The following is a 23,207-nucleotide window of genomic DNA, read 5'->3' as shown; positions in this document are numbered from 1 at the left end:
AGATTGAAGCTGAAACCTCAGGCGGGGCTCACGGGCCTCCAGTTGCAGATATTGCTGCTGATCTGAATAGCGCTTAATGGATTCCTCTAGCTTCTAAGTGCTGTAATAATTGATGTCATGTCATTACCCACTAAACTGGTGGTATTCAGGTTATCACCTGGGGGTAGGGGTGTGGCCAAAAGCTTAGTCAGGGTCTCTGTATTAGACACATAGGGCCCGATTCATGGACTTATCAGCGCAGAGAATAGTGTACTTGAGCACGCACTGCCTTTGTCGATTCATGGAATCGAATGCGCAGTACTTTTGCTGGACTTGCGTGGAGTTTGCGATGGCTCGGCACGTCTGTGCGAGCCATCAAGGGCCTTGCGTGAGACTCCAAGCAGAGTGTGGGTGTGTCTTGCGCAGAGGGCTGGAAAGGGGGCAGAACACCAAAAATAGGGCAGAACTTGTGAAAAAGTGGGCATTCCGAAGGATGGGCTGCAGGCAGTCCCTCACATGCCCAAAAGATATATTCTTGGATTTGACCGCGCAACGTCTCGGCTCGGAAATGGCCACGCACATCCTTCATACAATCCGCCACCCAAATGCAGGCGTAAGTACAATTGTGTGTAGGATTTGCAGCATGTAGGTGGGGTTGCATGTCAGATTTCAGGGTTCTGATGTAACTTAGGGGTGCGCATGGGCCATGTAGCAGTGTGCAGGAATGTTTTATGGTGCTTTGCACGCAAGTTTCCCGAGTTACTGCAGAGTTTTGATTTTTCATCCGCATGTTGTCGGAGTGCCAGATACAGTTACGGGGGACCCTGTGCACGATCCCCAAGTTGCAGGTCTGCTTATGGGGAACCCCACGTGCTGTTTGAAGGGTGTGTGCATTCGTGCCCAGGGAAACGCGCAAAGGTAGCTGTCCTGGATATTTATGCTTTGCGCGTGGGTGTATCGGGGGATGTTCAGGGAACAACTTGCAAATACTTTTTTTAGCACTGTAGATTCCATGAATACGTGGGGCATGCATTTTCTGTCTGCGTGCAGGCTCACGCAGTGTCCTCAGCACATGCCCCTTGTGGTGTTTCTGGATGACTTTCCATGAATCGGGCCCAGAGCACACAGCGGTGCGTCATTTTGCTCACCAGGCGAGTGCGGTTTGCTTGACTTTTCCTCACGCATAGGACATGTGGGACTAATTCACAAAAGCATTTTACAATGGCACAATCCCATTGCAAAACACTTTGTAAATCAAGTCCAATGTATCTCCTCTACCCCCGCACCATTCCAGCTCACCATAGTTTCCTATTCTTGTTTTAACTGCCAGTATGACCCTTGCTTCGTGGGAGAGGGCCATACATTTATATTGAAATATTCCAAGAAATGCAAAATACCAATACAAGACATGAGCTTTCAAGACACTTGCATGTGGTTTTGTGCGTGCCCTGAGAGCTTGAGGACCTGGGTTCAAATCCCGGTGGGCGAAAACCTGAGCAAACAAGATTTTATTGCATGCTTGCCTCAAAAACAATGATGTCTGCACTGTAAAAAACGTGGGTGAATGCTGTTAACCCACATGCACCCTCAACTTGTACCATGAAAATAAGCAAATGGCCACGTAGAACGTCTTTGGTCCAACAACCTCTCTTCCCACATCCATGGACTTGGTAAATCATTACAACCAAATTGCCTTCTGATCCTTTCCCCTCCTCGGTGCAACGTTTGGCTTTCAACAGTTCTCTGTTTTATAAAGAGGACTTGAAAAGTACACACATGATCATTAAAGTGAGCCAGAAATAGAGGAATTCCGATAGGAGCATGTCAAACAAAAAGAGTACAACTGTTGCCTTATTTCCACCCCACCTTGAAGACTACAAATACCAGAATGCAATTCCACAAAACGATTAAAAAAAATAGCTTGTACGCTGTCTTTCAAGACTAGACTTATAACATAAGATGATGTGAAAAGGTAACTTGGGTGTTTTGCATCGTTTGACAAAGGCATGCTTTATATGTCGCAAATGAAACGTAGCATTCTGCAAAAAATACATGTATTAAACTCACTGCAAGAAAACACACAAAGACTAGCCAGATAGTGCACAGCTTGTCTTCAAAGAAGACAGATTTGGGAGCAAATTCGGTTTTCTGTATGTGCTTTCACAATAAAATTCCACTTTTGAGCCCCTTGTCCAAAACAAGGTTCTTAAATGGACCATTCCTTAAAACAAAGATTGTGATAAGTCTTAACTGTGAGGCTCCACATGGTCTGATGGGTTGCTGGGGAGGTGGGTAGAGGGAGGTATGTCATGTAGGTTTGGAAGCTGACAGCACGGCCTTGCTAAAACAGGCACAAAAAACGAGTGTTCTGCCTGGAAGCAACGCAGCCCCTGATAAAAGTAATTTGAATGACTTCTTATACCCAAGGTAGCAGATAGCTGCACAGCCCCAACAGCACGAGACCCAGCACAGACTGCCCATGCCTCGAGCCGAATCTGGATGGCTATCCAGTCTGTTTTAGTTTGCTTTATGGCACGTGTAGTCCCGGAATTCCCCATATTACTTTTAAGGACTACAAGTCTCAGAATGCAAAGAAAAATGGACTGCTAGCATTTCCTGATTGCAATTGGTATTTATGCAACCTAACCTAAAACACAATATTGTTAGCCAGTGCTGTGCAGGAGAAACCCCACAGCTCCAAGGCGGGGTCCAGTAACCTGTGCCCCATGGCAGGCAGGATACGGAGAGGGTGTAAGAACACCTCGCCGGGCGAAACCCCCTCTCCCTCCTCTCTCACGTTTTCGGTTTCGGGCACCAAGGCTCCGGGAGTCAGGAAATAGGAAGGGCAAGGTGAGAACAACACCTGGACCGCTTTACCAAAGAGGTGCTAAGCACGCAGGGCATGGCAAGAAGAAAACCCGTAGGTAATAACAAAGGAAGCACCTATGTGGTGCAATGTGCCGTCGGCACCAGCCGGCCGGGGGCTGGGCACCACAGCCCCCACACAGGCAGAATAAAGCCCAAGGCCAGCCCCTGGGACCAATATAAGGGGCTGCATTTGCAGCAAGAAAGTAGAATTCCGTTTGGGACCCTGCACGGCGACCCAAACAACAAGTACTTTGCTTACGCAGAGTAATGTTTTTTTTCTTTTCCCAAAACCCTCCCACCCAAGAAAAAGGGAGGGAAGAAGGAGAAGGAAGACAGGGCATCGTACGGGGCCCACCCTGTCGTGGGACAAGGAAGGTGGCATGGGCCATAGGGCGCAACCTCAGGACCCCGTGCCCAAATGTACACATTATGTTATGGTTATTATGATTATGATGGGTTTTTTTATGATCACATAATGATGTGCAATAAAAACCCACAGCCTTTTTATTGCCAACACACACCCAATAGGCCTCATTATAGGTTTGACGGTCCGGTAACTACGGTACCGGTAAGCTTGCCAGTACCGTAGTTACTGGACCGGCAAACTACGAGCTTTTCTCGCGGGTGCCATTATGGCCGCCGGGTCTGACCTGGCGGGCGTACCGGCACCCGTGAGCCATTCTGAATGGCGCTGGTGCACCCAACCTCCCCATTCCCATTGAGCCCTATGAGGATCAGATGGAATGGGGAGCATTCCATTCAGGCACCCACGAATGGGCAATTAGCGGGTCCGGCAGGGCCGTACTGACCCGGTAATTGCCCATTCGCGCGTGCCGTAATTTTTCAGAAGTTTGGCAGCAGCCTGCCAATTTTACCGGCAAGGCTACCACCAAACTTATAATGTGATACATGGGTGGGGCGTGGGATTTCTGTTTTTATCTGCCTCTGGGTCCATCGGTTATAGATGTACAGTACCCACAGTTTGTAACGCTTCTGTCACAGTGAATGCTGCATATTAAGTGTACCATAAGTCCCTGCTACATCAGACATGTAAAGGAAATGATGAGAACAAGTATTGCTTATGTCATGACACCCTTGCTGTATGGTCTAATCACATTATCAGGACAGGTGGCAAGAATGAAAGAAACACTGCGTAAAAGCAGAGAGTAAAATTAACATTCTCTTTGCTAAAGGGCATCGCGCCTAGAAGAAGCGAGGCTGATGGATCCATGGCCGCAAAACGCATTGTCATCACAAATGGACACGCGGCGATGACGGAGCCGCGGAAGCTTAAAATAGGAAACCAGAATTGGGCGTCCCCGGAGAGGGCCGTTACTTAGGAGACGCTGCCCCACATGGCGGCCCTTCCACACGCATTCGATTACAAGCAGACTTGATCGAATTGCCCCCGAATCGTCGCCTTTTCAAATATTCTGACATCACAGCAAATTAGCGCAGCTGAAAGGGTGAAAATGCGTCGTTGTTTACTTTCCACTCAGTTACGCCTCCTCTAAGAGGGAATTAAAGGCTCACGCGGTCCTAGCACTCCGAGGCGGTGATTAAGGCAGATAAGCAAGTGTGGATTACTGGTCCTCAGCTGTTGGAAAACAGGCAACAATCAGGAGATTATGGCTTCATAAGGGATACGCAGAGAGCCGTGATCCGGACAAAAGTGTGGCGTCCTCGAGGAGGAGGTGTGCTGCTTCCTGCAAGCACTCTGCTTGAAAACGGGGGGCCTCCTGGTTCTGCCGTGCCCGATTGCGCACTATCACACATTCAGCACTCCACGGGACGAACCCATTAACGTCCATTCAGCAGAGCAGCACATGCTGCGGCAAATCGTCCAAGGCCTTTGAACCAGAGCACAGAATTGACTCAGTAGGGGGGCCGAGTTATAAGTAAATGCATGTCCCAAACTGTTAAAATGACCGCCTTCTGGATAGAAATAATCACATGGTGTAACAATTTACTGTAGAAGGTGTGTGCCTATTCACAATGACACAGTTTGAAAATAAGTGCTTTTTTCTCTCAATATAAGACATTAGGAGAATGCTATTTCATTAATTAAGAGTAAAAGCAGGCAACACAACTGCATGTGGACTACACAGGACTTCTGTACAGCTTGTATTGAGAAACCTTGAACGTACAACAGTAGTGGCTTGGTTGTGCTGTCAGTTTTACACACTAAACATTTGAACAATAGTACATATATCCTGCAACATGTAGGATTATGTGTAATTTCCCCGTGCAGTACTATGCTCACATACAGTATCGAGTAAGCAGTCACCCTGTCCATTGCTTTTGGAAATGGACAGCTCCAATAATGTTTATTAATATGTAGACTATCACAGTGGGATCTCTCATACGACCAGCCTGTGTGGGCCTCCACACAGTATAGAAACTTTAAAATAAAATATTTTTGAACTCTTAGGGTCTAAATCATGGACGTTTAGCGTGGTGCAAAGTGACTCTGCACTGCCAACAAACACGTTGAACCAAGCCTAATTCACAGAATGGTGCAAAATGTATTTTTGCGCACCAAAGTCACTTTGCAAAGAAAAAGTACTCTTTGCACCGTGCTAAATGGGACTAATAAAAACAAACAACTAAAGGCCTGATTCATGGAATGTTTTGCACATCGAAAGCTGATTTTGCACACTTTTTGGCATGCAAAACTCCTTTTCCCGATTCACGGATCAGACTTTGACTGTCTGGGTGACTTTCTGCGGGTCCATCACGACTTTGCGTGGCGTTGAGCATTTTGCGCAATATACCGGTCAACTTGTGGGATGGACCGGTGCAAAAAAACAAATACGGGCTGGAAAATGCATATTCCCTATTCCCCCCGTCCCACAAAATGAGGAAGAATAAGAAGTGACGTGGACTTGTTGAGGGACGCGGCACACAAATAAATCACACACCCAGTCAAGCGCAAACCTAACCTAATTAATGGATTAGAAAGCGCAACTTCACGTCGGGAAAAGCCACATGTAACGTGTGGGGTAAAATATAGCCCGTGAATGTCAGAAATAAAGAGGCCAGGCCAGTATTTAAGAGTGAAGCTGGCTGGTGCTATCCATTGAGAAATGCAAGTCAGTCCAAAACACTCTTTTTTCCGACTTAAGGCATAGGGACATGGAAAGAAATGGCCTAGTTAAATTCTACTAAAATGGACAAGTGCGCAAGTGGAGAAAGATGCTTACTTTTCACAAATGAACTGACAAATGAATGCAAAGGCCTACTTGGAGTGTTAGAGGGGACAATGGTTTCCCATTGTAAATAATGGCTTATGCATGGACAATACCGAAGGGATACTCATGTTGTTTAAACTGTAATATCAAAGAAATATGAATTAAAAATGGCAGCAGTGCACATAGGATGAAAAGAGATAGTTGTGCCTTTGGAAGCTAAAAAGTAGGAATAATGCCTTTTCTTTTAAGAAATAAAGTTGAAGGACAGAGTGCATTCATCAGGAAGAAAGAGATTTAATATAAAGAGACATCATATAAAATGACAGCATGGACACGAAATGCTACTATTTTGGTGTAGATGTGAATACTATCTGTGTGGATAGAGTGAACTTATTTCTGTTTTTACAATATAAATACAAAAGATTAGAGCTGGGGGTCCTCTTTTTTAGGGGGCTGTGTGGCTGAGGACCAAAAACAGATATATACAACAAAAATGCCACTGCACAGCTTCCCACCTACACACGCACTAGGTGTGTCTAGTTGCAAAAAGTGCTACCAATCATGTCGGTCGATGGATCAAGACAGGAACAATAGAGATAAACATTTTTTAATCAATAAGTATAAAAACACTCGGAACAATTTCCATATAAAAAAGACAAAAAACGTTTTCTTTACACAAGATATCACATAAAACAACATTTTGTGAAAATCACTGATTGCGGTGAATCAAAACTACCATAATTCCCAAGTTCTAACAAATTTGTGAGGTTAGTAAGGGTGTGTGCTGGACATTTCAGATGTCTCTCATTCATATAACTTGTCATTCATATAACTTGTCCTCTGTCGACAGAGCCAAGGACAAGTTATATGAATGAGAGACATCCTCACAAATTTGTTAGAACTTGGGAATTATGGTAGTTTTGATTCACTGCAATCAGTCATTTTCACAAAATGTTTGTTTTATGTGATATCTTGTGTAAACAAAATGTTTTTTCGTCTTTTTTATACGGGAATTGTTCAGAGTGTTTTTATATTTATTGATTAAAAATGTTTATCTCTATTATTCCTGTCTTGATCCATCGACCAACATGATTGGTAGCACTTTTTGCAACTAGACACACCTAGTGCGTGTGTAGGTGGGATGCTGTCCAGTGGCATTTTTGTTGTATGTATCTGTTTTTACAATATGTAAAGATAGATTGTATTTAGGAACAACAGGCCTAGATGTAATCCAAAATGCAACATGTTAAAACATACAGTGCCAATGGAAAATGGTGTTCCTTTAGGACCATGCAGGTAACGAGCTGCTGTTGTTTTTCTCCACTGAGCTGCTTGGTATCTGGAATTGTGACCCCGACCTTTGAGGGCTGGGTTCACCAAGGCAACCAGCCTGTAAGTTCAGTAAAAATATAAAGGAATACACAGCCAGAGATCTTAACTGTGGGTGATGTAGATAAAGCTAACCAACAGAAACAACCTTACGTTTAAATATTCACATGAAAAGTGCATTCGTTCTGAACAAAGACCCTTTGAAAATCTGAACTCCAGACCTTTGGCTAAGGATCCTAGGAGAAGAATGTCTGGTTGTCAAGTTAAATGCTTAGATATACATAGAGGTAGATTGAAAGTATGGGAGTTTCTGATAACATGACCTGCAGAAGTGACCTTTAGGGTCAGACTCCACCTAAAAACTGCTGTAGAGGAAGAGCCAAATACCCCTACCAGAAGGCCCACCCCCATGTTACCAATATGTTGGGAACCAGAAATTGTGACATGTGCATTACCAGTGAGGATGCCTATACTGCAAAGAATTCTTGAGACAAGGTATCCATTGAGAAAACCCTACATGCATTCACAAAGAAATAATAGTCTTCTGGCCAGAGTCCCGGAAGAAGCATGAAATGAATGTGAAAGAGGACTGGTGATGTCAAGTAAAATGGAACTGGCACATCTAGAAAAAAAGACACAAATGAAAGAGGAACATAAACATTCTATAAGATCTGATGAGGAGGTATCGAAGTTAAGCAACATTTCGGGATCGAAATGAAGATGCTTGTGCGAAAAAACACTGAAGAAAATACAAGTCATTTTACACTTGTACAGATGCTGTAACGCAAGTAGGCAAAGTAATCCTAAAGCTGGCTATATAGTGAATAGATTGTGGCGATGCACCAATGTATATACATAGGAATATATAGAATCTGGATGTTCCACAATGCACTGTAGTAAGCTTAAAACCCAGTGAAACGAAAGGGCTTGAGTGTGGCACAGTTGGAAAATAACTGATGGTGAAGGAGAATTCGAGAAAGGCTGGCTGGCCCAGCACCAAGAGTTAAGGCCACCGTGAGCCTGGTTGTCTGTCAAGAAGCTACATGAACGTGAGAAAGAAACAAACTTCTGTTTCAGGTGGAATGGGAAAACATTGAAGGAGTCAAGAGTTCATCATTTAATAGTATTATATGAAACAAAGAGCTGGAAAATGTGGTCTCCAGTCACAGGGTCAGATCGAAATAGACTTTAGGTCAAGCTACACCGAAGCCAGAAGATAAGACCATGCCACCCTCCCTTTTATTCTCAGACACAGTGAGTTTCTACAAGGCCAAGTTCAGAGCCTAATTGAATGGCAGACCACAGGAGTGATCCTAGATGTTGGGCTAAATGGGTGGGGAGGCATGACCAGGCCAACCCACCCAGCACCTGGGGCAACCATCTTGCGTTCTGCTAACAAGTGGAATATTCCAGAAGGGTACAAGCATGCCAACCAATTATAGAGGGCCATGTATCAAAGAGCCCTATAGTTTGTGTAACCAATAGAGTGTCGAATATTAGTATGACACATAATATGACTTGCACTTGCGATGGGCTTAGTTGTCCACCTGATCTTAGAGACCCAATCACAACCGCCGTCAGTATGGAACGCATACCTACATGTTCTCGTTAAACCTATCACATCCCCAAGTAGGTTTTCTTAGTTTGCCACATAGTGTGACGTCAATGATTAACATTTTCTGCTATAAATGTGTGTTTTTTCATTTAACACCTTGAGAGAAATCGAGCGAATGTCCGTTGATGTCTGTTGTAACTCCCTGTTTTAGATAATTGTTAATAAAACAGTACTAAGTTTTGCAAACTTCCTGAGTCAGTTTGATTATTGATGTATGAGTAAGTTATGCATCCCCACCCATATCTAAGTATTGCTACCTCATCTTAAAGGGCCACAGGTTCCGGGGTTCATGTGGTAGAAGAGGTAGGATGGTTAAAGATCTGTCGACCCAATAGGCTTTTAAGGGTCTCTGAATATTGGACATCCTCTGCCATTTAGCTGGAGGATCAATAGACTTCCTGTGAATAGCGCGCCGAAAAGGTTCTTGCAAGACATAGATAGGTGGGACTGGTCCCTCTTTCATTAAATCCCCTCCTAGTTTCTACAGGGAGATGAGCGGACTGAAGGTGACGGTGGCCGGTTGAGGAGGAGACGATCCCGAGGGTCAATAGCTGAAAAGCGAAAGGTGAGTAGATTGAGAAAGGTGGCAAATAATGAATGAGCATTGATTGGGGAAAGTGATAATGGGAAGAAAGTAACAGAGGGTTGGTGGTGTATTTAGTTAACGACAAAGAGCATAAAATAGAGGTATACATATGACGAGGAACATCACAGATTAAGCCCATAATCATACGTTCAAGGAATGTTTAAAATAAGTTATTTTAAAATCCAAGTGGATAAATAGGCGACAAGCGAACAAGGTTTGCTAAAGGAAATAACTTACAAACCCATCTGAGTAAAATTTAGGGGCAAGAATAGCAGCGAGGAGTCCGTTAAGGACAGAATCAACTTCAAAATTCTCTCCCTTACACACAGTTGTCTCTCAAACGATGCATCAAGATACCTTGCAGACCAACTAAAACAACATGACTCAGAAAGGCCCATAAGAACTGTCTACAGACACCACCCGGTCATGCCTAGATTCAGGCGCTCCAAGGGTGGTGGATCCAGCTTCCCAGTATGGGCTCCATCTCTTTGGAAAAAGTTTCTTCCACACCTGAGAGATGAACCCTCCTACATTGTCTTCAGAATATGCACTCAAATCTGTGGGAAAGGTAGTTCCACGTTAGATTATGTCTTTGTCAATGAAAATGGGCTATCTGTAGTGGATGATATGGCTATTGTGTCAAAACAAGAAAGTGATCATCTACCGTTGTGTGTGCTATTACGTCCCATGCGGTTTAGTCCACCTTCTTGCAGGTACGATCTAAATGGTGATATCTACATCAACCAATGTGGTAATCGTATACAATGGAATCCCCACAATTTAAGCAAAGGCAAAGACGCATCAATAAGCCTGTTACCAACTTGTATTTAAACTTATTCAGTCATATCCTCTTCCTGAGCACCTATCGCTGTATCTTTTTCATTATTTTTGTCATCTATTAGCGAACAGATACAGAAATTCTGGCAATATAAAGGACCATTTGAACGTTGTAGTAAATTAATAACAAAATGCATTGATTTTTATCCAGCGATCTCCACTGAAAAAAACTCTCAGGGCTGGTATTAAGACTTATATGTACTCTGCAGTTGGCACTCACGGATTTGATATTGCTAACCAAGAAATCAAACGTGTGAAAAAAGGTTACTACCTATGGGTGAAAAACCACAAAGCTTTGGTGGAAAAAAAATGATGATTGATGCTTGCTGACCTTGCAAAATCTAATGATTACATTAAAAAATGGAAAGTGATGAAACAGAGCTCTAAAAGGGAATTACCCATCAATGCTGAATCTGAATCTGCCTGGGCGAAACTTATTGAACTTACTCTTGGTTCTGCGCCGCCAGAGGATGCTCATGTAGCTGTTCCACAGGTTGAATGGGCTTGCAAAGCCTCCATCCTTGTCATTATTATCCTGAATTGAACACTTGAACCAGCCGTGTGCTGCCAGTCTCGATGGTCTATGTAATGACCTACTGAAATCAACGCCAGCATTGTGGGCCAATGCTTTAAATCTACTATTTATAGATATTGGAAGAAATGGTGTTCTAACCACTAACTGGTGTGAAACCCACATTTTATGAATCCATTAAAAAGGGCCTCGGAATTGCCCTTCAAAGTACTGTATGCTTGCCATGCTTGACATCCCTGCTAAGATATTCGCTATGGTACTCTTGGCTGAACTATCTGAGTGGATAGATGCAAATCGCATCCTGAATCCTTGCCAACTGAATTTCCGAGCAAAATCTTCCACTTCTCATAACATCTTAACTTTGGTGTCAGCAGTGGAATACTCAAACTGAGGTTGATTGTGCTTTTATTGATTTTAGTGCCGCTTTTGACACAATTTTGAGAAACAGATTATGGGTGAAATTGGCTGCATCGAATATCACTGCCGGCCTCCTTAGGATGTTAATGCATCTCCATAAGGATACCAAAGTGTAGGTTCGCTTGGATGAAAGAGGCACACTTTCCAGTGCCATGCATTCTAATAGAGGTATGAAACTGGGGTGCATCCTTGCTGCAACACTTGTCAACCTGTATCTACCAGATGTGAACAAGGCTTTTACAGATATCATTCACTGTCCATTTAAGGTTGATACCGAGTTCATCGCCTGATTTGCCTATGCAGATGACTTGATACTTCTAGATCATACCCCAAAGGGCATTCAGGTGATGATTGATCTCTTGGGGTCTATGCTTCTCAGAATGGTCTAACTGTGAATATTTCAAAAAGCAAGGTAATTATTTTCCCACCAAAAAAGAGGTGGAAACCCTGTCCTGCTTAGTCATTAGAAGGTATCCAACTAGAGACTGACACAAGCTACAAATATCTAGGCCTATTTATTGATTCTTCCCTTAAGTAGAACATTCAATGGCAAGAAACCAAAGTTAAATGTTTGTTTATGGCACACATCATAAGCACTTTTATAGGTAGGAATGGGGGTTTCTCTGTTCAGACCGTACTTCTGTTATATACTGCATGAATAGTGCCAGTCCTGTTTTATGGAATTGAAATATGGGGCCATGCATATGGCCCTGAGCTGATCCATTTTGAAGCCAAACTTTTACAAAAACTATTCTGTATGCCGTCTGCTTTGTCTATTGACTTCTTGTAGTTAGAATTTGACTTAGCTGGGATTACATCAATATTAATCCAAAAATCATTCATGTGCTGGATACATTTTAGTTAAATAATGGCACAACAATGGTAAATTACATTAGGTCATTTCTCAGATTGAAGAATTTTTAGAAATAGTGGGCACTATTGGCAACATAGTAATGGTATCTGACAGATGATGGACTGATATGGACATTCTCACCATTTAATTCTTCAGCTAATACTATTAAATGCAAGTTGAAACAGAAACTCAGTAGTTTTAATCATGAAGATCGAATTGTGCAAATTGGCATCAAATTTCAATATTGGTTCTTTTATAAGTTATTTACGGATCACACTCACAGACCATCCTACATCGTGGCATATCCTATTAGCGGTGTCTTACATCAATATCCCCTCTTAACATTTTAAATATGTGAAGTACTGGAGGTTAAGGGCAGCCAATTGGGAATTTCTCGAGTAAACCGCAAATGTAGACTATGTGGCGAGGATGTCATCGAAACTCTGAAACACATCCTGATACTATGTGAAGGTTTAAGTCTGCTTCAGTCTAAGCATATGAAGATGTACAACAATCAAATTAATTGCACTGATGTGGCTCCCATACGGTCTCTTTTTATGGAGGGCGATGATCTCAATCTTATATATTTCTTGGTCATATTTTATTGGAAATACACAGAAATATTATGGATTTTATGAATGTTTTAAAAGTCACAACTATTTTAGTATTGATTGTAACACAATGTTAATGTGTTTTATGATGGTAAGGTTTCTCTGAAACTAATAGAGGTCTGTTAATGATCAACTGTATATTTTATGTGTGTTATGTATGTATATAATTGTATGTAACCATTTTTAATTCTTTTTTATCTTCATTATATCTGTGTATTTTGAGATGTTTTATGTTGTATATACAAAGCTTAATTGTTATATGCATATTATATCTAAATAAATAAATACATGAAAGCATACAGTATTTTACACAATAAAACAGAAGTAGAAGATTGCAGAATGCTGTTTTCTCTTCTAATGTATGTAATCTTCAAAATACAACCTGTGTACTTATTGCGTACTGTTTTTAAAATACATCCTAGTCATAATCCAGCTTCTACTTTACATAAAACTCTTATTTCCCTATTCTTCCATTTCAAACTTTTATTTTGCATGTTTATATTCACGAAAATTCTACAACATATATTTTAAAACCTTCATTCTAACAATATTTAAGTAAGCATTCTTTAAACTCTTTGGTCCACTAGCTTGGTGTGTGACTATAGAGTCATTACAAACAAGCCAATCGACTTCTGCACACACGCATGTCGTTTAATGTCCACATTCAATGGATGCCCCTCATAAAAAATAATTGCACATGTCTTAAAGGTTTTTTAACTAAGAGAAACTTACCAATTTTAAAATCCCTTATTGACGTGTTAATTTTGCTACCATCTACACTGTATCTTTGAAACATAATCAATACATACTTATTAAAAACTAGATTTTGCAGCGTTTATTGTAAATTACAACTGCAGTCACTGCATTGCATGTCATGGAATGCTTTAGTTACAATATCAGAACAATTTACACTTTTCTAATCAGGGATAGGCACATATACAAACCTTTCACAAAAATCCTGAGTAGAGTAATCATTCTTACACTGTGGACTCATATGATTCCACTTGTAACTAATTGCTACATACCTGTCTACACTAACAGTTTCCTGCACTAATATATCAAAGACAGTCGTTAACAAGTCTTGACTATCTTCCTCTGTATTTTGAGACAGCTACTACATTTTCAGAGTGACATTGCCAAATGTATATTGTGTGTCTTTTTATCTATAGATATTATTAAATGAATGTTCCACACACAGCTTCTTCTCTGCTGTGGAAGCTATTTCTTGCATCAAATGAGTCATTTGAAACAACACACACAAAGTTGCATTACAATGGCATTCAACTCCTGTTTCATTACTAAATCTGCCGTGAGAGTATTTTATAGTTGAACAACTTTCCAACTCTGTTAGATTCTGTTGTTTTTTAGTCTTACAGGGACTGATTTAATTTGAATATACTTTCATTGACTCCTTATGTTTCCTGGATACGTGCTTTGCAGGTTTAGGTATAATGTTCAGGTGAGAAGCATACATTACACGCAACCTATTATAGTCTTCAATGCAAGAAGTGTCAGCTGTCACTTTTCTTTCATCAAAGTGTCTTAAAAATAAAACGTCTATATTTTTCACATGTGACAAAGCTACATATGACATTCCTTCTTTAAACACTGTATGACAAATGTCAACAAGTGCTGCTTCTAAAGTCAACCCTTGTGATTTATGAATAGTTACTGCATAAGCAGAGCACAATGTAAACTGCACAGTTGTCACAAAGGTAACCTTAACAAGTCAAATGACTGCCTTCATGATCAAATTTTACTTCAACATATTCAATATTTGTACTGTGAGGAAAAGTGTGAAATGCAATCACCCTTCCCATTGCTCCATTCACTAGACCAAATCCTACATTCAAGTTCCTCGTTAACATTACTTAAAAAACAGCTTCTGGACCTGCTGTTTTAGAAATTGAATTCTCTAGTTGACCTAATCACACGTTTGCTCTTGTATCCAACTCTAAAGGCATAACATGACCATCTTAAACATCACACAATTTTATCTCCACAATATTTTGCTTCTCTGACAGTAGCATTATACAGTTAAACGTGTTACACTCTGCAAGTGTTAACATCAAAGCAACACAAGAAATGTTTCTTTCCTCAAGAGTGAACATGACATCAGAATGAGTGAAATCTGCATGTAACATGTTAGAAATAAGTCATCCCTTTCAGACTGTTTTCACAATCTCCTCAAGAACACCTAAGTGAATCTCATTAAGTATTTCTGCATACTCTAATTCTGCAGATTGCCCCATATCAATGGTAAGTTCTTGGAATAGAAAACAATTCTATTGGTTAAAATGACCAATACTTCCCATACTCTTTTGACTATACTTAGATTGTAGCAATTTGAAAACTGGTTGACCTTTCGCAGGAGTTCATTCTAACAAGTCTCCAAAAACAAGTACATGTTTACCTCCAAACAAAATGTTGTAGTCAGTTTTCAAAACCTCTTGCATTCGCAAGTCAATGAAACCTAACATCAAGTTAGAGGCCATACTTAATTCATCTACAATCAAGGTATATCATTTTATATGAACCTTTCCTACTTCTTGTGTTGGGCTTGATACATGTTTTCAATATTCAAATGTGTTGTCATGCTCCACTGGTAGCATCAACAGGTGATGTAAAGTAACACCTCCTACATTAAATTTTGCCAAACCTGTTGGAGCAGATGCAACATATGACAAAGAGCAATCCATTACATTTTGGATCATAGCTCTTATTGCATGAATTAAAAAGGATTTACCTGTTGCTGTTTGTCCACTAACCTACAACAATACAGGTTTGTATTCCACACATGAACATTCACACTTGTCATGCTGTAAACCACAACTTATCTTTATTTTATAATGAACCTCTTTTTGCGCTACATTAAGTTTACTAACTATTTCATCACTATTTCCATCTTCAACTTTACTGTGTTGCATTGCACTTTCTACTTGTTCTATGGCAAGCTCAATATCTGTTTCAACAATTTGCTGACCAAGCACATTTTGACTTCCTGCTGCAGAATCTTGACTTCCCTCAGGTGTCTCTTTTTCCAGTTCAGCCTCCAAAAGTTCTTTTTGATCTAGTTCTTTCTCCAGTAACTCCAAGTACTGCTCATATTTTGGATATGTAATAAAGCTTTTTATTTTAGCAAAACATTATTCTTCAAAAGTTTCAAAACATTCAAGAAAATCACTCTGCATGCCAACAGTAAAACACAAAAATACAATAAATCCCTTTTCTCTGCAAATTGGCAACACCATTTCATGTGGTTAATGAGACAGTCCTTCTCATGTCTCACTAGACAATCAGTACATCCATGTACTTTAAACTGTCCCTTGTCACTGTTTGCTTCAATATTTCGATATGGGTAGCATTGCGCTACTTCATATAAACACATATTCTCCAACTTTTCAGATAGATTTGCATATTGTGTATCAATCAAGTTGATTTTCAGAATCTCTGTACTGTCAGTTACTGTTTCAACAAACTGCTGAATTTCACTCAAAGTCTTCAGTACCTGATTTCTCAAATCAAATCAAAATCACTTTATTTTGACAAATTGCTATAAAAGAATAAAAAGGGTAAAACACACGTGAACATGAATGAATACATACAATCCCATGAGTAGTGCAGAGTAGTAGTAAGTTCTGGCAAATGCAGATACTAGGGTGCAAGATGGAAGCTCTGTTTATACCTTCCAGATACCACAAGTTTAAAAATTCATCTATTATCAATGGGAATGAAAAATGACAGGTAGCAGCTATATACGTTTTGGTCAGGCATTTTAAATTGTACACAAATTAGGATGTGCCTCCCCCATTTGTTATTATTGTTCTGAACTGGGGCATTTTTGTGATCCAATCAACTAACACAGATGGAGGATAACACAAATGCCCTGCTGGCCATAGCGTGTCTCAAGAAGGATAACAGTGATCAGCTCACAAACAGATTGTATGCCTGCAGGAGATATAACAGGGCTGGTTGGCATTGTGTAAATTGTCTCTCTGTGGAGACTTGTGCCAATGTTCTTGCTCTGATGTCCTTAAAATCTGGACAGATCAATGCAAAATGCAAAGTATCCTCCACAGCATTCGAACCAAAAGGCCACACATTGCTCTCCCTACCCCCTGACCACATGCCAAGACTGGGTATGACTTCCCATTGATTTTCAGCATGTCAGTTGTGACTTGCATCAAAGCCTCCAGCAACCCATTGATATACAAAGAGAACAAGAAAAGAGCCACCACCCATCGCAGTCGTACTCCCACATGGACCTGGAAATAAGCAGAACGGCGGCTAGAGGAGCCACTTCTCATGCATGCCAGGGTATTATTATTTTGCAAACTAATCAATAGGTCCATTACCCGACCTGGCAACCCTGTGACCCAAGCACAGCCCACAGCATTTTCCTATTCACTTTGTCAAAGTCTGTGCTTAGGTCCATGAAAACAAGATATATGAGTTGGCCCCTCAGGTGGAGAGAATTTGCCAAGATCATGTAGAGATTGAGAATCTGCTTGGTCGTCCCTAGTCCTGGGCAGTAGCCCAGTTGTATCTTGTCAAGAGCACCACTGGTATCGATACAAGATTTGATTTTCCCCAGTAGTACTCTTCCAAAGATTTTAGACAGAAAGTCAAGGAGCGAGATTGGTCTATATGACAATGGCATATCTCTTGGTCCCTATTGTAAATTGGTTGGATTATTTCCTTCCCCCATTATCCCCTAAATTGTGCCTCTGCACGCATGGTGTTGAAACACACCATTAGTACTGGGCCCCACAGACCAACCTATTCTCTAAACAAATCAGCTGGGATGCTGTCTGAGCCTGGTGATTGGCCGAGTTTTTGGTGAGCAATGGCATCTGCTGTTTCCTTGGTTGAAAATGTCACCAAGGGCACTTTCTCTCTACCTGGTCTATCATCTAGAGGGTTCTGTGCCTCGTTAGGCACTGTATTTTTCTCACCCTCAGCTACTTCGCATGGGATATACAAAGTGGAAAAATGCTCAATCTAACCTGCGTCCACCACATTAGTCCCAGCCAATCCCTGAATGTTCTACAGTCATTTGATCAAGCTGCTTGCACCAGGTTAGCCCATGCCTCATTATCCAGGTCTCACTTGCGGTTCACTACCACCTGCTTGTAGTTTGCTCTGGCTACTCTGATCAGGTTTCTATCAATGTTTTCCCTTTTTAATTAATTTAGCAATAATGATTGTGCCTGCTTGCAATGCTTGTCAAACCAGGTGGCTTGTTTGTTTGTGTGAGTGTTATTAGTCAACTCTTTCGAGCACCCTGCCATCAGCATCCTACATAGCTGGTCAAAATCTGCCAGCACGTTGTATCCCATCCGGAGTTTGACCATCTCCTCTATCATGGGAGTAAGAAAGCGTGCAGCATTACTATAGAAGTTCTGCAACAATTTGTCTTTGTTATCAGGGTGCCACATTATCGTGCACTTGTTGGCCTCCAGTACATTTTCTCTGAGGTGCCAGATGATGATGCCATGCTAAGGCTTACCAATCTTGTGTTCCAGCACTAGAGGATGATGATCACTCAACTCATCCTCCATTACGTGAAACTTCTTCATCGTTTTCCAGAAATGTATTGGGAGGCAGCAGTAGTCAATAGTAGTACTTCCGTCCCATTCATGAAACTACAGTGTTAGCTTGAGCCCCTTCCCACATATTCTGGGATCCATCATTTCTGGGTCTTGGGCTCCCCATAGGTGGTCCTCTGTGTCATCTAATAGATGTGGTGGGGGGCCGCCACCACATTGCACATTAAAGTACCCCACCAGCAGGATCTTTAGACACTGCCACTTATTGGATTTATGTGGGCTGTTGTTAAAGTTAACTAGGACTATGCTCATATTAATGTCCAGACTAACCTTTACCACCTGCAGGCAAAGATAATCTGCATTTAGTTTGAAGTGATCACATATATACTGGGACTTGACAAGATTGCCATTCGCCCATATGAGCAAACCCATGTGGTCTTTAATGCTGGGATCTGGAATGATTGAAAGCCATCTAGGTACAGTGTGTCTTGTGCCCATGTCTACTGTAGGATAACAAGTTCCCGTTTTCTAGTACAAGTTGGTCCAAGACTTAACCAAAGTACATTAATGCTATGTGCATAAAGAGGCATACAGAGGCAAACGAGTTAGCCTATCTGCGGCTTCGTAGCTACCACCCTCTCTATGTGAAAGCATCTTCAGACCAAAGCTTAGAGGTTTCTGACGAAAAATCTGCCCATACTTCAGCTGCATTGCTCTTTTCAGCTTTTGTCATGTATGCTGTAACATAAAGAGCAGTATTTACATTCCAAAGCTGAGCAATGACAGGATTGTAATCGTTAATGAATTGGCATTCCTTATTTCTTTTTAAATTATTTGTATTTCTTGGTGACTTACCTGTAACATGGTGCCGAACAGATGACATCAAACTAATCACTCAACCAACTAGTGTCACAGGCCTTGGAAAGCAGCCACATTCTGCAGTGAGTGTAGTACTTGTCTTTACTTTTGTATTTTCTCTAACAGTACTTTCCACATGAGTGCCTTTTAAAGTTTTCCACCTTATTCTATAGATCAGCATTCACATGCTGAGCAGGAATGGACCAAGTAACATATTTTTTGATTAACTCCATCACACAGCCATCACTTCCTTTATCAAACTGAGAAGCATCTTTAATCCACAACAGCATATGTAGATGTGGAGCCCACATGCCTGGTACTCTTTCCTTCAAAAGAAATGATCTACATTATTACGTGTAAAGTGTAACATGGCTAAAAATATGTGATGAAAGAACCACGATACAATTACAAGGTCCATGGAACACAATTATCCTGGTGTCATGTGTTCTATGTTTTCTTTCTCTTTATTAGTTTTACCAATCCAATCAGCTAGATCATCCCAACCATACTCAGCACAACTTAAAGTCACAAACCAAGTAGGAGAACAAACGTTTCTGTTCATGCGTCTAACCTCGGAGTGTCTCCTATACCAATACAGGTTAGTTCCTCTCATTGTACCAGGAATATTCATATGTTTACCCTCTAAAACGTAATTTCTTTCTATCACCTGTTGCAGCATCTCACAGGTGGAAAGATTTTGAAATGTAGTTCCGGTCTGAAGCGTCTGAGCAACAGCATAACATAATGTACAGTCCACAGAAATCCACCCTGAGTACATGCACTTTTTGTCCAGCCTAACCTTGATTCTGATGTCTTTATGCAGGAGTTCCAGCACCTGAACCAAGGCCTCTGGACAGCCCCATGACCTGAGCATCCCCCATAGCCTAGCTTGATCCACACAGTCAACTGCCTTAGAGACATCAGGAAAAGAAAGATACATGGTACGCTTGGATTGAAAAGCCTGATTCTTCAAAAGTTATAATACAAAAGAATTCTGAGCTGTACTAGTTCCCTTGCAGAAACCAGATTGATTAGTGTCCAGCTTGTTGCCACTAGTAGCCTATCTCTCAGGTGTGCACAACAGGAAACTGAAGAAAATTGTATAGGAACTATCCAAAAGGGAGATAGGATGGTAATTCCCCGGATTCGCCCTATCTCCCTTTTTGAAAATAACTACCACAATGGCCTCCCTCCAGGTCACGGGACATCTAGCATGCACAACCACATTGCGAAACTATTGAAATATCACCTCGGCCCATAGGAGTGGCACTGATTTCAATGTTAGATTGGAGAGGCCATCTGGTCCTGGGGCATTCGAAGACTTGGCCCTCCCAATAGCCAATCGAATCCCTACAGGATTGATGTCGAGTATCTCCCAAGTCTCCATACCCCAAAGAACCCCAAAGGTCCCGGATGTGAAGACATATGTGCTGCTTGGAGCTGCATAAAGTCATTCTCCCACACCTTGTCTGGGATCAGCTGGTGCTGCAGTGAGAGTTGAATGTCCCCTCCTCATATCAGTCTCCAAAACGTAGCTGTATCTCTAGAGGCCAGGACTGTTAGCATGTTTTCTGCACCTTTTTATAGTAGCAAGTAACTCTGACCCTTCACCCAATTTCTATAGTTGTGATTCAACTTCGCTATGACCATGTACGCATTAGGGCCCCATTTTCTAAAATTTCTAGTGTCTCCTCTCAACTGATTCTTCCTGGCATATACCTCTGCAATGAATTTATGAGATAAGACCATGCGATTGCTATCCTTTCTAAGGAACGACACGCAAACGGTTCTCGCCAGACTCAGACTCAAGCAGCAGGTCTCAGGCCACTTGTTACCCCTCCATGCGCAACCAGCAACATGGATAGGGTAGAGGAACATTATTAATGCAGACAACGGTGCAACAGTAATGAAGAGAGCTTTTACGCACCGGCCCATATTCTAAGCCCTGATGAATGTGGTTCAACCACTCTTCACCACAGAAACTGGTCGGCTACAAAATGACCTGACCCAAGTGTACAACAAGACTACCTGGAGTTAGTGCATTTGGTTTTTGAATCCCCAATACAACAACTCTGTGGATTCCCTGTTTTTTAATGAAAATATTGAGAGAGAAAAATTGAGAAATTGATTGAAGAATATTCCACCATTCTTCTTCTTCCTTGTTTTAACATTCTGCACCCGCTTAATAGAGAAAATCCATTAAAATTCAGTTTCTGTTCATCTAGAAGGCAGCAAACACATGATCCTTTCTTGCATTCACATACGCTTGTAAATTTATCTAGAGACACGTTGCTCTTTCAAAACTTTTACTCCAACAAAGAAACTGTGTGTTTCTTAAGTGTGAACAAGGCCAGTTTACCACCAATTTACCACCAGAATATTATGGTAAGAAAACTACTGCCAAATTCTGAATTTACCCCAATAAGACAAAACCTCTTTGGTTTTCAGCACAATTCATTCACTTTGCTCCATGTTGAATGTGGCGGAGCCTACTGGCATGCTCCTGCAATGAGAACTCTGTTTTCACCCCCCCTGACTGTGTGTGGCAGGGTGTGCATCCTTCTTCGGGTTGTGAACCAATCGCAGTTTTGAAGATTTTGGCACGCACAGGAGTCAGTGCATACATTTTGTGCTGTTTCCTTCACCATTTCAGTACAGTGATGCAGTGGGGCACATCGGAATGGGTCAAAATATCCCACAGAAGCCCCCCCTGACTTTGGCTTGACTTCCAGTTGTGGGGAAGTCGGGCTTGTGGGATTTTTCTTTCTTTTCATGAAAAACACAGGTTTCATCAGGTGTAAGTTCTTCTTCCATCAGCGAATGATGTGACACACTGTCCTCGCCGTCTCTGGTTGCAATAGGAACAATACCCCATCTTCTCTCATGCTTTCTTTTCAGGTGTGGAGTGACACTCCGGATTTCTTTGGTTTTGCCTCACGGGCAGGTCCTCCTTGGTTGTTAGGTACACTCAGTGCAACTATAAAACAGAGCACAACCCAGTTATGAAAATGTTCCCACTACTGTCCTCCAATAGGGCTGACAGCCATGGGATATACATATCCATTCAGTGACATTTTAAAATAGTCCACGCATGTATTCAGTGGCAATTTAAAATATTCCTATGTTTCAGAATTCTCTCCCTCTGGGTTTTGTGTAGGCTCCTCTATTTGCTGCAAAGTATGCCCGGGGTGACAACTCTTTAGCTGATCAATGTGGACCCACTTGTCTTCTTCTGTCAAGTCACCCTTGGGGATGCGGATTCTATAGGCGACTAGTTAGATTCTGTCCACAATTTCAAAAGGTCCCCATCAGCTAGGCAAAAATTTGCACTCTTTGGCTTGATTCCTTTGGAAATTGTACAAGTAGACTCTGTCTCCTACTTGATATTCCTTTTTGGTTGTCTTAAAGTCATAGTGGATCTTCATGCTGTCTGCAGATCTTTCTAGATTCTGCTGAGCATACGCAAAAGCATGTTGAAGGTGTTTTCTCAGATTCTCAACATACTCATGAGTTGTGGGGGCATTTATCAATGTCTGCCCTTGGGTTTTATAGAGCAGATGCTGGGGTAGCACCATCCTTCGTCCAGTCATCAGCTCAAATGGAGACATTTTAGTTGCAGATGAAGGAGTAGATCTGATGGCCATTAGGACAAGGGGTAATGGAATATCCCAACTTGGTCCAGATTCTGCAACAAACTTTTTTAATATGCTCACAATGGTTTTATTATTCCTCTCAACTCCACCACTAGAGGACTGTCGGTATGCAATGTGTAGTTTTCTTTTTACCCCAAGTATCTCCCACATCTTTGTCATCATTTCGCTGGGGAAGTGACTACCTCGGTCTGACTCAATCCATTGGAGTAGTCCAAAACACGAGAAGATGTGATTGATCATCAGGGCAGCTGCTGTTTCTGGCTTGCAATTTGGGGCCAGGAGACATTCCACCAACTTAGTAAACAAGCATGTTACGGTTATCATGTACT

Source organism: Ambystoma mexicanum, chromosome 2q, assembly GCF_040938575.1.
Source record: "Ambystoma mexicanum isolate Mex_15411 chromosome 2q, UKY_AmexF1_1, whole genome shotgun sequence".
In the NCBI taxonomy this organism is placed as follows: domain Eukaryota; kingdom Metazoa; phylum Chordata; class Amphibia; order Caudata; family Ambystomatidae; genus Ambystoma; species Ambystoma mexicanum.
The sequence above is the reverse complement of the archived record's forward strand: the minus strand, read 5'-3'. Positions refer to the sequence as shown.